General features: G+C 44.8%; 1 protein-coding gene across 4 annotated transcripts in view; it reads left to right on the forward strand.

The window, feature by feature from the left end:
• Positions 1-7876: 7876 nt before the first annotated feature.
• Positions 7877-15513, forward strand: part of SESTD1 (SEC14 and spectrin domain containing 1) — a 150882-nt gene continuing 143245 nt past the window's right edge. For 2 of the 4 annotated variants that reach the window (XR_016230737.1, XM_051848395.3), the window contains exon 1: positions 7885-8166. The gene's annotated coding sequence lies outside the window, so the exon portion shown is untranslated. Of the gene's footprint in view, positions 8167-8353; positions 8542-15513 lie in introns of those variants that run through there. The other 2 variants (XM_051848393.3, XM_051848394.3) reach the window with 2 other exon arrangements.

The following is a 15513-nucleotide window of genomic DNA, read 5'->3' on the forward strand; positions in this document are numbered from 1 at the left end:
TTTTTTTTTTTTTATTTGACTGGTAGAGTTATAGAGAGAGAGAGAGACAGAGAGAAAGGAACCCATGGACAGTCTTATCCTGTACATCTGCTGAGTACCAGGTTCACTTTGCTTTTAAAAGATGCCCAGCTAGATTTTGAATGCCCTGGCCTATGTGTGGCCTGCCTGCCTTCTCTGGGTGTCTGCTTCATGGTTACCCCTCCACCCCTGAACTCCCTTTATTTCCCTCTGAGTCTTTGCTTTACTGCCACACCCTCCACCAGGGCTCACGTTGAAGGTCACTTTCTCATGGGGCGTTCTCTGCTCTGCTTCTTACAATCATACCCCATGCCCTCATACTTTCTAGGCTCCTTCCCTGTGTTATTTTTACCCAACCCCTCTAAGGGACTGTATGATTTACTATTTACTGTGTTTCCTTCCCCTCCCACCTACCAGCGTGTGAGATCCAAGGGGTAGAATTTTTGTATTTTGTCCATACTATATCCTCAGCACCTAAAAAAAGAGGAAGTAGTTCATAAATACTTAATGAATGTGTGAGCACATATTTTCTGCTTAGTCATTGTTTGGCTGACGTAGACTTTTGCTCTCTGGCCATCTCTTAGGGCCTGTCACATCCACTTTTGGAATCAGCTTCCACAGTGATTGGTCTGGTGTCTTTGGACTGAATTTCTCCCACCCCCATCCCCTCCCCCACCCCTCCCAATTCCTGGTCCTTTTTTTTTTTCTTTTCCTTTTCTTTTTTTTTAAATGAGAATGACTTGTCTGCTTATGGGTCAGGGCCCACTAGAGGCAATCAACAGACGTTCAGAGATGACACACACAGGACAAGAGTACTGCCCAGGGCTATCCCTTCAGCAAGGGCTCTTGCTGGGGCAGTTTCTCCAAGAAGCCAACTTGGTGCAAGGTGAAAGTTCTGCAAAGTTCTTAACCCCAGTGAGCTTCCATAAAATGGCATTAACAATACCAGTCTGGGGGCCAGCGCTGTGGCGCAGTGGGTTAAGCTGCCTGCAACACTGGCATTCCATATGGGCATGGGCTCATGTCCCAGCTACTCCTCTTCTGATCCAGCTCCCTGCTAATGTGCCTGGGAAAGCACTGGAAAATGACCTAATGGACCCAAGTGCTGGTGCTTGGGTCCCTGCACCTGTGGGGAGGACCTGAATGAAGTTCCTGGTTCCTGGCTTCCGCCTGGCCAAGCCCTAGCTGTTGTGGCCATTTAAGGCATAAACCAGTGGATGGAAGAGCTCTCTGTCTCACTCCCCCTTTCTCTGTAACTCTGCCTTTCAAATAAATAAAATGAATCTTAAAAATAAATAAATAAATAAAAACAAAAGCAGTCCAACATACCCTGGAGTGAGTGATATATGGTAGATGCTCATAAAAGGTGTTTTCAATATAAATTTATTATAAAAATACACAAAGTGAGTGTGGGGAATTCCATAATTTTAGATGACATTTAAGCATGTATGTGTTTTAATCAAAGCCTAAGGGAAGTTGTTGTAGAGAAGTTAGGAATTTATAAATTTGTTCCTTAAAGTGCCTTTAGTTTCTTTTTCTTTTAGAAATGTTGTTTTAGAAATGTTGTTTCTTTTAGAATGTTGTTCTAATTTCACATTGATTTCTAGCTGGCATGGGCTTCTGTTACATACTTAAAAGAAATAAATGCAAAAATCTGTACTCAGTTTCCAAAAATCAGTTGCAGAATAGAGGTTGGAGGAAATATGATTTTATAGTTGTATGTATCTTAAAGATTTGGGAGTAGTTTTTTCATTTTAGAGGGCAATAGCATGGTATTTATGAATGGTTTGGGGTGGTAGAAAAATATAATAATGTGACATTAAGCTAAATTTTGAAATATCATTAGGATGCAAAAATTTTTTATTTTCTACTCCTCTCTTCATACTTGGAATACTGGATTCAGTTCAAGAGGCTTTAGAATATGTTTAGATAAGAGCACGCAGAGATGGGTGGGGCATGAATAAAGGGCAGGTCTGAGAAGGCACGTGCTGTGATTGCTGAGTTCAAATGTTTACAAGGCTGGGTGTGAGGGTGATCTGGCTGTGACATCTGTCACCCCATTGATTGCCAGGGTTGATTCATCTGCTCCTGCTGGCTAGGTGGGTGTCCCCTTCCTCCCTCACCACTCCATCTGTGTCCCTCTTGAAGCTGCGCACTGGGTGGAAGAAGATGACCTTCCCCACTAGGGGAGCACCTGTCTTTGGCCAAGGGGATGGGAATAGCTGCGCTCCCCTGCTGGAACCTCCAAACAAGCTCTCGAATGTTTACAAGGCTGCACGTGGAAGGGGAACCAGGCTGTGCTGTACTCGACAGATATTGGTACCAGATTCTGATTCCCTGGGCATGGTATACACATGGTGTTCTTATTTAGAATAATTATTTAAGATGCTTTTATTATTTCCCTTAATATTTTCTTCTAAAAATTCTAACTGACATAAAGGTGAACATATTTACAGGGTACTATGTGATGTGTCTATACATATATATATATACTTTGTGACGTACAATCAGGATAGATATGTCTACCTACTCAAATACTTCATTGTTTTATTTTGAAAGCATTAAATATATATTCTGTCTAGTTTTAAAAACATTTCATTTATAAAAAGACACACACACAGTATAGAGTGACTGAGAGACAGACAGAAACAGAGATTATCACACATAGAAAGAGCTCCCTCCTAGCCCTTGTATCACTCCCCAAATGCCCACAAAAGCTGAGGCTGGGCTAGGGCCACAGCCGGGAGCCAGAATGCAATCCAGGGCTCCCACATGGGGAGGATGATTTTCTTGAGACATCATCACTGCCTCCCAGGATCTGCACTGGCAGAAGCTGGAATCAGGAGGCAGAACTGGGATCAAGTCAGACACTCTGATGTGGGAAGTGTACATCTAAACTGCTTTTCCCAATGTTCTCCCTGTTTTAGAGAAATGCACAGTAAATTGTCATTATCATTACCTATGGTCACCCTACAGAGTAATAGAACACTAGAACACCTTACTCCTGTCTGACTTTTCACTCGAGACCTATTAATAAAGCTTCCTCCCCCTCTTCCTCCTCCCTATTCTCCCTGGCCTCTGGCAACCACCCCTATACTCTTACCTTCTGTGAAACTCAATTCTGTAGGTTCCACATGTGAGTGAGATCATGCAGCACTGGCCTTTTTGTGCTTGGCTTATTTCACCCAACATGATGACCTCCACTTCCATCCATGTTGTCACAAATGACAAGATTTCCTCCTTTTCATGGCTGGTTGGTATTCTGCTGTGTGTATGTGCCACATTTTCTTTATCCATTCCTCAGTGGATGGACATTACAGGCTTTTTCCATATCTTGGCTTTTGTCAAGAATGCTACAATAAACGTGGGAGTGTGGAAGACTCTTAGTCCATTTCCCTAGGATGTATACCCAATAGTGGATTGCTGGATCACCCAGTAGTACCAATTTTTGAGAAACCTCCCTACTGTTTTCCACAATGGCTGTACTAATGCACATTCCCACTAATAATAGTATGCATGAGAACTCTTCACATCCTGGACACCCCTAGTGTTCCTTTGCCTTTTTGGTAATAGCCAGTCTAGCTGGAGGGAGATGATATCACATAGTTTTGATTTGCATTTTCCTGATGATTAGTAAGGCAGAGCCACTTTCATGCACTTTTTGCAATTTTCATATCTTCTTTTGAGAAATGTCTGTTTAAATCTCCAGTCCAATTCCAATTGGGATTTTATTATTGCTACTGAGTTGTTTATATTCTTTTTTAAAAGAAGATTTTATTTATTTATTTGAGAGGCAGAATTACAGAGAGAGAGAGGGAGAGGCAGAGAGAAAAGTCTTCCATCCATTAGTTCACTCTCCAGATGGCTGCAACGGTTGGAGCTGGGCTGATCCAAAGCCAGAAGCTAGGAGCTTCTTTGGGTCTCCCATATAGGTGCAGAGGCCCAATCACTTGGGCCATCTACTGCTTTCCCAGGTGTGGCAGAGTTGGATCGGAAGAGCAGCAGCCAGGACATGAATCTGCACCCATATGGGATGCTGGTGCCACAGGTGGAGGCTTAGCCCACTGTGCCACAATGCTGGCTCCTTACATTCTTTATGTATTTTATTTATTAAGCCCCTGTCAGAGCTATATCTAGCAATTTTTTTCCTATTCTGTAGGTTATCTCCTCCCTTTGTTTACTGTTCCTTTTGCTGTATAGATCTTTAGTTTGATGAAGTCCCATTTGTATATTTTTGTTTTTGTTGCCTGTGCCTTTGGGGATCTGATGGAAAAAATCCTTACCCATACCAGCATCCTGAAGCGTTTCTACTATGTCTTCTTCTGGTAGTTTCATGTCTTAGATTTAGGTCTGTAATCCATTTTGAGTTGATTTTTGTGTGTGGTGAGAGATGGGGGAGGGGTCTTCTGCCTGTGGATATTCAGTTTCCCTGTATCAGTTATTGGGAATACTGTCCTTGGGTGAGTGTTTGGCCTAGCTGGGACACCAACAATTCTTTCTGGAATCCCTGGGTCTGAGTTTCAGCTCAGCTCCTGATTTCAGCTTCCTGCTAATGTGCACCCTGGGAGGCAGTAGGTGATGGTTCAAGTACTTGGGTCCCTGCCATCCATGTAAAAGACCCGGATTGAGTTCCAGAGTCCTGGCTTCATCCTTGTCCAGACCTGGCTGGTGCAGGCATTTGGGGAGTGAACCAGTAGATGGTACACCTCGGTATGCCTATCTGTCTCTATGTGTCTCTCAAATAATAAAAAAGAAAGAAAGAAAACACAGCCCCGTTTCCATGTGTTTTCTTAGCACCTCTGTCAGAGTTTGACTGTAGATGTGTAGGTTTACTTATGCATCTTTATTTTGTTCCACTGGTCTGTATTTTTATGCCAATGTCATGGAGAGCTTCAAATTGGAGCAGTTTTTGTGCTTGAGCAAGATCACACAGCTAGGAAGCCATAAAGCTGGGAGCTGATTGCACTACTTTGGAGTTTAGGTCCAGTGGTGTTTCTATCAGCAGCATAGCTACCTACCAAATTTATAGGGAGACACATTTCAATTCAATGTGGGGACCAGCAATACTATTCAAGGGTGAGCATCATTGTGAAGCAGTAGATGGTAAGGTTCTGTATCGTTAGGATTTCAAGCATATGCTGGACAGCTATTTTGCAACAATTGGATAGTCTCTTCATTTTGTATATACATAGATGCATGGACAAGATATATGGATATGCTCACCTTATATTTGTAGATACACTAATATATATTACATATGGATATGTTTACTTTCACAATAAACAAATACTAATCATAGAACTGAAAGAACTCTAGAATTGAGGCCTCGTAAATTTACATGACAGAGCTGTTTGTCTCAGGACTTATGGAAAACACAGCACCCAAACCTCATTCCCTGCATTGACAATCTACACTTTCTTTCTGCTTTAGCAGCTATCCCTCATCTAGCAACCGGTACAGTAGGGAGCCAGAGGGTACAGACAGAGGAAGGGCAGGGATACTTTTGTGATTTAGCAGGAAGGATTGTCCAGCATGCTCTTGCTTTCTTAGGATAAGCAGGGTATGTGAGTGGTACTTGGAGAGGTTTAAAATGCTAACAGAGAAGGCCGCATAACAGTGAAAGGAAGGACAGGATACTAAGAACGTTAAGGGATGCAGGCACTGTGGATTTGTTTGCATTTCCTTCTTGTTGAATAGATGTTGGCAAATCTACTTGCCGCTGGGGCAGGCATTTGGCTAAGCAGTTAAGGTACTGGAGTGCCTGAATTTGAGTCCCAGCTCTGCTCCCTAGTCCAGCTTCCTGCTAATGCATACCCTGGGATGCAGCAGGTGATGGCTCAAAGACTTGAGTCCCTGCCACCCATGAGGGAGACTTCCTGGCTCCCCAGCTGTTGAGGGTATTTGGGGAGGTGGTGGGAGATTCCTTTCTGTCTGCAGTCTGCCTATCTCTTTATCTCTCTGCCTTTCACATAAATTGAAAAAGGAAAAGAAATAAATGAAAAGAAAATCTGGTTTCTTTAAAACTATTTGTTGGATGATGACTCCAACACTTCACTAACAGGAGAAGAGACCCTTCTTTGTGCTGAGTACCATGCTATGTTCTGGAGAGTGGAAAATGAATTAGACAAAATCTCTATCCCTTTAAGGAACACACAGCCTAGAGAGAAAGTGTTAAAGTGTTAAAGATTATCCTAGGGGCCAGCACTGTGGCGTAGTGGGTTAATCCACCGCCTGTGGTGCTGGCATCCCATATGGGCACTGGTTCAAGGTCTAGCTGCTCCACTTCTGATCCAGCTCTCTGTTAGGGCCTGGGAAAACAGTAGAAGATGGTCCAAGTGCTTGGGCGCCTGCACCCACATGGGAGACCTGGAAGAAGCTCCTGGCTTCGGATTGGCTGTGCCATTGTGGCCAACTGGGGAGTGACCCAGTGGATGGGAGACCTCGCTCTCTCTGCCTCTCCTTCTCTCTCTGTGTAACTCTGACTTTCAAATAAATAAATAATTCTTTAAAAAAAAGATGATCCTAGAGGACAAAGAGCTGTATGAAAGAGAAAAGAGTGTTTCCTTTTGGGGTGCGGGTGAACACGTGGCTATGGCAAAGTGGAGGGATATCAGGAAAGACTCCAGAGAGAAATGGAGCCTTGAAGGATAGCTGGAGCTCACGAGGCTGAACCAAGGATGGACTTCGGAGGCGGAGAACTCTGTAGGCAGAGAGGGAGCTTGCAGAATCTGTGGGCACCGCGTGGGCGTGGCGTTGGAGTAGCTGGCGAAGGAGCTGAGGAGCCCTGCGGATCAGATTATAAAACACTTCAGATTCTGTGGAAATGAGCTTGCACCTGCTTCCCCCTCAGAGGTGGAGAGCGTCCCAAGGATGCTAAAGAGAGAAGCATCACGCTGCCTCCGTGTTTTTGGAGCATTCTCCACCGGAGAACGGAAGCAGAACTTAACTTAGGAAGGCTTGATGTAAAAAGTGGCCAAGAGGTTAAAGTATGGGACAGACTGCTCCTCACGAAATTAAGAGGAAAGAGTCATCCTTGGGGTTTAACATCAGACGACCTCAGGAGGGAGAAGCTCGCTTGCCCAGCTGTTGGCGAGGTTTTATCCGGGTAATTCGGTGAGATTTAAGGGAGTGGTAGAGTGGGTATCATGGAAGGCCTGGGATTGGGACCACATGGCTGTGATTTTCTGTGGATCAGCGGTGACTCGGCCGAGTTCAGGAAATGACATAAAAGTGATCTGTGCACTCAGAGGAGGAAGAGGTCTCTGAAGTTAGTCCATTTGGAGGAAAAAAACCCAAGGGCTGCTAACCATGGGGAAGTAGCCATGATCAGAAAGCCCCATTTGTGGCTTCCTTTCGGACTGTCCAATGGGAAGATCCTCAAAGCCCAGTCGATGTCCACACCGCAACCCTTTCCTCCCCGCCGCCTTCACCCGACTCAGCCACGCCGCAGCAGACCCCCTCTTCCTGGCACCTCCTGGCGCTGGGTACCTGGAAGCCAAGAATTCCAACAAAGTGAGGCTGAGGACGTTGGAATTCTGAAGCTGTCGGAGACCCTACACTCGAAGACACACGTAGCTCAGGATGAGGTCAGAGGAAGCAAATACCCTGCGAGGATGCCGGGCAGCGGGACCTTTCGTAAGCCCAGGGCTCCTGACCCCAGGACTCCTTCTACCACCCCCTCCCCCTCCCCCCGCCTCCCGCCACCTTCCCGGCCGGACGCTGGCCGCTCCGCGAGGGGTGGGGACCACCCGGAGCGTGGGCGCCCCCCCCCCCACTCCCGCCCAGCCCCCAGCCGCCCGCCGGGCTCCCGCCCCGCCCCCTGTCCGCGCCGGGCGGGGTCGCCGCGCCGCAGCCGCCCGAGCGCGCGCGAGGTCGCGCGGACGCGGGTCTGGCCGCGGGTGCCGGGAGGTCGCCGGGCCACCCGCGCCGCCGCCGCCGCCGCCGCCGCCCCCCGCCTGACGCACGGAGGGGCCGGGACGCGATTTGCGGCGAGTGACTGGAGCCGCCGCCACCCAGGCCCGCTCCGCCCCCCAGCCCGCCTTCCTCCCGCCTCGCCCTCCGCCTCCGCCCGCGCCTAGCCAGCGTCCCCGTGTCCTCCCCGAAGCCCCGGAGCCGCCGGCCGCCAGCGCCAGCGCCAGCACCGGCCAGGTGAGTGTGGCCCGCCTCGCGGCCGGGCGGCCCAGGCGGGAGGAGCGCGCAGGCCCGGCGGCCGGGCGGCGAGCGCGAGGCGGCGGGCCCGGCTTTCTTCGCCGGCGCGGGCCGCGGGGCGGCGGGGCCGCGCGCTGAGGGAGGGGCGCCTCCAGCCTGCCGGCCCCGCTGCCCTGCGGCCGCCCCCGCTCTCCGCCCGGCCGCCTCCGCAGACAAAGCGCCGGAGGTGGGAGCCCGCGGGCCGCCCCTGCTTCTTGCGCCTCCTGCCCGGGAGCGGCAGCGGCCCGCAGAGCCCGAGAGCCGGGGCTGCGCGCTTCTCCCCTCCTGAGCGCCCTTGTTCCTTTCGGGGTGAAAGGGACCCGAATCGTGCAACAGGTCTGGGCGTTAATCCTTATTTTCCAGCGGGTCTCGCCCTCCCGGCGTGCTGGGAGCAGACGCGGCGCCCGGCTGCGGGGCGAGTCCCCGCGTCCAGCGCCCGCGGCGGTTCCTTTGTGTGACCGGTGACCAGTCCTGCCCGGTGGGTGGGGGACACGGGCGCGAGGCCCCCCGGGCTGAGCCCAGGCTCCTGGATGCCTCCCTCGCCGCGTGGGGCTTGGCTTCCCCGGGCCTGCGGGAGGTTACCGGAGTCACAAAGGGGAGGGAGGGAATGGGTTGGCTGGGATCCACGGCTCTCTGTTTATTTTTGATATTTTAGGTAGCCTCGTGTTCGGAAAGAGCCGCAGCGTGGCCGGCTCCGGAGGGTGCGGGTGGGATTTCAGCGTGGGACGCAGGGGCTGGGCTGGGGGCTGCTGTGTGTGACAGCCCCGTGCAGCGTGCCCCGAGGGTTTTGACATGTCTCCCGGAGACCCAGACATCCCCAGAAGTTGGGAGTAACTGGATAGCAGCTGCTTGACAGGTCGTCAGGTTAGGTGTGTGCCAGGCGTGCCCACCACGCATCCCAGCGTGGCTTGGCAAGCCCTCAGAATATAGCTGCCACTCGGAGTACTCCGTGTGGGAAAATCTTCATCCATAAGGGGCTTTTTGTTGGCGTGGTCAGTCCTGATTTCTTGGTGTCAGAACCCACCAAAGAACAGTTCGTCTTTGTTTACATAGCCTGTGTCAGGCCTTACCTAGCTGCTTTCATGGGTGTGCTATTTTAGTATAACAATACTAAATAGAAGGAAGATACCTTCGTTTTTGCTTTGAGCAAGAAAATGCTTCTTTGTTCTAGAACCAGGAAGCCTTTAAACTTATTACTTTCTGTGGACAAAAGTTGGTGCCTGTCTTTACCCCATGACTACACTATGAAAGAATTCCCAAAGGACCTGGAAAGCATTACACAACTCTATTGATTGTTTTTATTTCTCAAATTCCAGGAAATCATTTTGCTGAATATTTATTCCAACATTCTAGACTAACCTAAAAATTAAGGCCTGCCCTTAATAAGTTCCCCAACATTAGAAAAGTGAGTTGATCACATTTAAAGAGTTCGCAGAGTCCTTTCCTCTGGGTGTAGTGATTGGAAGGACTCATTGACAGACAGATTAGGATCTAGTCAAGTACCAGAAATCTATCAGCAGAGTGCAGGGGACAGAAAGAGAGGGGAGAAACTAACATCTACTTGGGTTTTAATTCATTGATGCTTAATAACTCTTTAAACAGGAGATCTTACTAATGAGGTATCTGAAAGCTAAATATTTGCTAATTAAAAAATAGAAAATATCACATGTGCACAGACTTCTTGAAAAGAGCATTTCTTTTGAAGAAGTAAAATTATACTACATCTGATTTGTAGGAAATTTCTCTGAGAAGGTAGTGTTTACTTCTCTAAACATACTGTTCATCTGTGAAATATCTTACTTCAAAGAGCTTTTATAGCTGTTACAAGAAACAGGAGTGGCCTCTTGAGAAAAGCAGGGATATTCACTAATAAAAAGTAGCTTAAGCTTAAACTTCCATAATAGTTTTATTTGAGATATAATTTGGTGTGTCATAGAAGTCACTCTTCTAAAGCATACAGTTGGTGGTTTTCATATAGTCACAAGACAGTGCAAACATCAGCGCTAATTTAAGACCATTTTCATCACCCTGAAAAGAAACCTGTGTCCACTGGCTGCTGTTTCCTCTCCCCTGCACTTGGCAACCACTGATCTGTTTCTGTCTACATGGTTTTGCCGGTTTCGGACATTTCATATAAATGGAATCATACAACATGTGACCCTTGCATCTTTCACTTAGCCTCATGCTTCCAGTGTCCATCGGTATTTTAGCATGTGTTGATGGTGCATTCCTTTTTAATGGCAGAATAATATTCCATGCTGTGCCTGTGCCACATTGTATCTATCCATTCATCAGTTGATGGACATTTGATTTTTCACTTTTTGGCTATTATGGATAATGTAAACACTCATTTACAAGTTCTTGTGTGGGTAGATATTTTCATTTGGGAATATACTGGGGTGTGGAGTTACTGTGTCTGTGGTTCCTCTAAGTTTTTGAGGAACTGCTAAACTGTTTTATGTTTTCACCAGCAATTCATGAGGGTTCCATTTTCTTTCCATCCTTACCAACACTTGTTACTGTTTGTCTTTTTTGGCAATAGCCATGTTAGTAGCTTTGAACTGGTATCCTGTGGTTTTCATTTACATTTCATCTTTTCATGTTCTTACAGGCCATTAGAATATATTTTTTGGAGAAATGTCTATTTCATTTATAATAGTTGCATTATTATTATTTTTACTTATTTGAAAGTAAGAATTACAGAGAAGGAGAGAGGGAGAGACAAAGAGAGAGATCTTCCATCCTCTGGTTCACTCCCCAGATGGCCTCAATGGCCAGGTCTGAGCCAGGCCTAAGCCAGGAGCGTCTTCCAAGTCTCTCATTTGGGTGCAGGGCCCCAAACGCTTGGGCCATCTTCCACTGCTTTTCCCAGGCCATTAGCAGGGACCTAGATCAGAAGTGGAACCAGAATTCAAACAACACCCATATGGGATGCTGGCGTGGCAGGCAGCAACCTTACCCCGCTACACCATGGTGACAGCCCCATAATAGTTTACAAGTTTGTATTTTTTGCTTTATTTTGCTATTTAATATTTTGATTAATTCTGTAAGGTAGATTTATCCTTATTTTATTGCTAGGAAACCAAGGTGCAAAGAGATTCAGTGATTTGCGTGTACTTTTAGTCTTACAGTTAGTAAAAAGTAAGATCTGAACATAAACTCTGATCTCCTGCCTCTACCTCCTGCATTCTTTGCAGTTGATGAGGCGTGCAAAAGTTAAATTATGTTTGTGAATTTGCTTGGTTAATCAGTGACAACATGGGGAAAAAATAAAAAATCAAACCAAACAATAAAGAAGCAGTTGTCATGGCCATATATTCACCAGGTTTTGTCATACTTTTTCAAATCAGTAATTTTTTCCATTTGTAATAAGGTAGGAGTGATATCCACACTTCCGGTGGGGAAACAGAGTCAGAGTGGTATAAACCAGGAACATTTTCTTCGTTGCATAGGTGCGCCTAGAACTCAGTGTTCTCCTAGGCACACTGCACTTTCTGTGCCTCTGCAATCTCAATGTTCTCTGTTTTTCCATTAACTTATTCCCTTTGATGGTAAAATAATTGAAGAGTTTCATATTTTACATAAACATTAAGATTGTTGTGGATTAAAATGAATTAACTTTTATTTTTAAAGAGGACAGTTTGTCAGTTTCACTTCAGATACTGGATTTCTGAGGTGCTTATTTTGGTGTTAATGTATTTCTTTGTATGAGACATAACATTTATGTGAAATTCTCAACTCCACCAGAGAGGACCATATGCTATTAATTCATCTTTGCATTTCCATTGTCCACCATTGTGCCTGACCCATGGCAGGGACTCTAACCTTTGTTGAATGGGGACTTAATTAAAAAAAAAAATTATATGCTATTATTTTTATAGTAAAAGCAGTATAAATTCCAGAAAAATAAAAATTTATCTTTGACATGACTTAAGAAATAATAAATGCCAAAAACTAAACTTTGACATAAAATTTTTTCTTAAATGTGACAGGGCTTTTTTTTTATTAAGTATTCATTTGAGAACAGATCAAGAAGAGAAAGAGAGGTTACCCCCCAAGTGCCTATAATAGCTGGAGTTGGTCTGGGCTGAACAGAGAAGTTAGGAACTCAGTCCAGGTCATGCCACGTAGGTGGCAAGAATCCAGGTATTTCAGCCATCAGTGCTGCTTCCTAGGGCCTGCATCAACAGGAAACTGGAGTTGGGAGCCTGAGTCAGGTCAGGTACCAAACACTGTAGGGGCTTAACTACCAGGTCCAGTGCCTGCCCCTAACTTAATTTAACGTTGTATTTTAACGAAAGGAATAACCGTTGTAATAGTCTCCAGGTACTTGGTAACTGGCACATGTTTGTTTTCCAAGTCTTTAGCACAGTAGTTCACACATAGCCGTTGCATCCCCAGTGTGTGCTAAATGAATGAATGACTAATGCATGAATAAAAGAATTAGTTTGTGCTGTATAAACAGCAGAGATACAGAAAATGATTATGTAGGCCCCGCTTTTTCACTTAAATTTTTAAATTGTCAAATCTGATGCATGTTAATTATAAAAGCTCAAATAATACATGGGTTTCTAAGTTAAAAGCGGAAAATCTCCCTTCCTTTCTTGTTTCCTCCCCCACTCTTTATTTCTAAGACCAGGCCCATCTCTGCTCAGCACTGTTAGCAGTTTGGCATTTGTACTCAAGTTCCTAACTTACCTCTTTGTGCTTGGATGTGTGAGTACAGATGTGCGTTTATGTATCCTACCGTGCATATATACATGTGTGTATCATCTTGATTTTTACAAATACAGTCCAGCTGCAGGTATTCCTTTTGTTTTTCACTTAATCATATTTAAAGTTTTGCATCTGTAAGCACAAAGGATAAGCATATTTACATTTCCTTTTAGTTTGGTCTCCTTGCCTGGTATTGGTGTCAAGATTAAGCCAGCTTCCAAGGAAGAGTAGGAAACTTGGCTCTTTCGTTCTGTGCTCTGGAATGGTTGAAAATGTCTGTCCTGTAAATCACCCGACAACTGTGGGGGACAGATGAGATCTGAGATGGCCGTTCTGATTTTTCCCATTTTTACTGTCAGTATTTGATGCTTGTTTTCTGTTACATTTTATGAGTAAGGTAAATGATTGATTGAATGCATGCCGATGTGTATGAGCTTTTCTCTTAGACACGAGATCAAGCCCTACACTGCAGTTTACTGGGTGTATAGCCTTAGACAAGTTACTTACTTCTTTAATGTTCCATCTTCTCATCTAGAAAATGGCAGTAATTTCTGCTTTACAGGGGTCTTGACAGTGTTAAATGAGATGTGAATTAATAGGCGAAAAGGCTCAGTAGTCGCATCTAATAAAAATGAAAAAAATTATAGTAATAAATCATAATATACTATACAAATATAAATTTATTTTCCTGGTTATTATAATTATGTTTTAGCCTAACAGGAACAAATTTAAGGAGATAGCATGGTGGACCTGGGGGTGATTTCTACTAATAAATGGGAAGGAACTACAAAACTTCCCAGGTCATTAAGAGTTTGATTTTGGTGGACAGTGCCATCAAAATACAGTCTTTTGAGGAAGGGTCATAGGGAAAAGTAATGGGATAAACAGACCTGGATTGATCTTGGATTATCACTTCTTAGCCTTGTGACTGTGGACAAGTTAATTTTTCTCAGTAAAATGGATAATAGCACATACTTTCTAGGGTGGTTAGGAGCAAAGAGATCAGTATAGTGCCTGACATAAACTAGAGATTCAGATAGTTAATGAGTGCCCAAGAGTAACAAACAGGAGGTGTTGGGTTCTGCTATTTTGAGGCTGCTTGGTGTAGTGGAAAGAACAGTCAGCCCCAACTCAGAGTTTTTTTAGTCTGTTCTGTACTTACTTGCCATTGGCCTTGGATGAGTCAACTAACTACTCAGATTCTTCCACACCTATAAGAAAGAGCCACAGAATTTATACTCACTGAGCACCTAACTTTGCATCTGCTTGGCAGTTTACAAACCTTTTCTCATTTAATTCTCTGAACAATCCCATCAGATAGAGATGATAGCCATTCCCCACTCTCCAGCCCCTCCCAGTTTTTTGTAGAGGCTGAGAACACAGGAACGCACGCACACACACACATACAGCAAGAGAGAGTGTACAGTAGCACTCTCCACTCCACTAAACCAAGGACTCCACTCCAATCCTGCAGAACCAGGGATTTAATCTGGTTCTCCAATAAGGGTGACAGGAACTCAATTACTTGAGCCATGACTGCTGCTCCCAGAATCTGCATTGACAGATGGAGTAAGGAAAGGAGCTGGGTATCGAAACCAGCACTCCAGTATGAGGTGTGGACATCTTAACTGCTAGGCAGAATGTCTGCCCTCATTTCCATTTTTAATAAATGAGAAAGCAAAAGTGTGGGACTTGTATCTTCCAAGGTTCATTTAGTGGGCCCCTTGCCCGTTAGTCTTGTTTGTGTTCTTTCACTCATTACAACTGTCCCCTCCTGAGGATGAAAGGGCAAGTCCCTGTGTGCAGGGAATACTAAATGAGGGACATGCTGTCAACTGAAATACTAAGTGTATGAAAAAACCCAACCAGTATAGTGTGAGTCTACTTATTTATTAATGATTTCCATTAATGAAATACAAATAGAGAATTGTTAATGTGTCCTAATGCCTTTGTTTAATAGGAATTTTAAGTTTTTTAGTATTTAGTGTTCATAATTTGATATGTAGATAATTTATTACTTACTCTTTGCTGTACGTCCAGTTTGACCAGATGAAGATACAAGGTTGCATGTGCATGTGTGTGCGTGTAAGAACTGCACAGTACAATTTTCTGATAGTTTGGCATTTGCAAAAACTGCATATTCTTTGAAATAAGTAGAGAAAATCTGCATTATAATTCATTGACTTCTGGTGAACTTGCAGTCATTTAAAAAATGAACCTGCCCTTATCAGCTGGTTTCTAAAGAGCTATTGATTATATTTTTGAAAGATAGTAATATTGTCCTTTCCCTTAATAGGGCTTGCAAAAACTTTTGCTTATGAGATTCATTTTATCCAGTCAGATTCAGTAATATTGACTTGGTATTTTTGCAAGCTTTGTGATAGGGAGGTGCAAAACAAAAAATGCTGTTGGGACACTACAAACTAAATTGGGATTCAGTACTATTACAGAAGGTTTAGGACTCTGCAGTAGAAATTCTCATGGTTAGGTTAGAGATTTTTTTTTTTCATCAGAGTAGGCTTGAATTGCATCGTGTAAATTCTCACTGACATTGAAAGCTCTTTTGCAGAAGGCAAAACACCTTGGAGCTGT

This window comes from Oryctolagus cuniculus, chromosome 3 (genome assembly GCF_051225735.1).
Source record: "Oryctolagus cuniculus isolate XC-2025 breed Fujian yellow rabbit chromosome 3, ASM5122573v1, whole genome shotgun sequence".
In the NCBI taxonomy this organism is placed as follows: Eukaryota; Metazoa; Chordata; class Mammalia; order Lagomorpha; family Leporidae; genus Oryctolagus; species Oryctolagus cuniculus.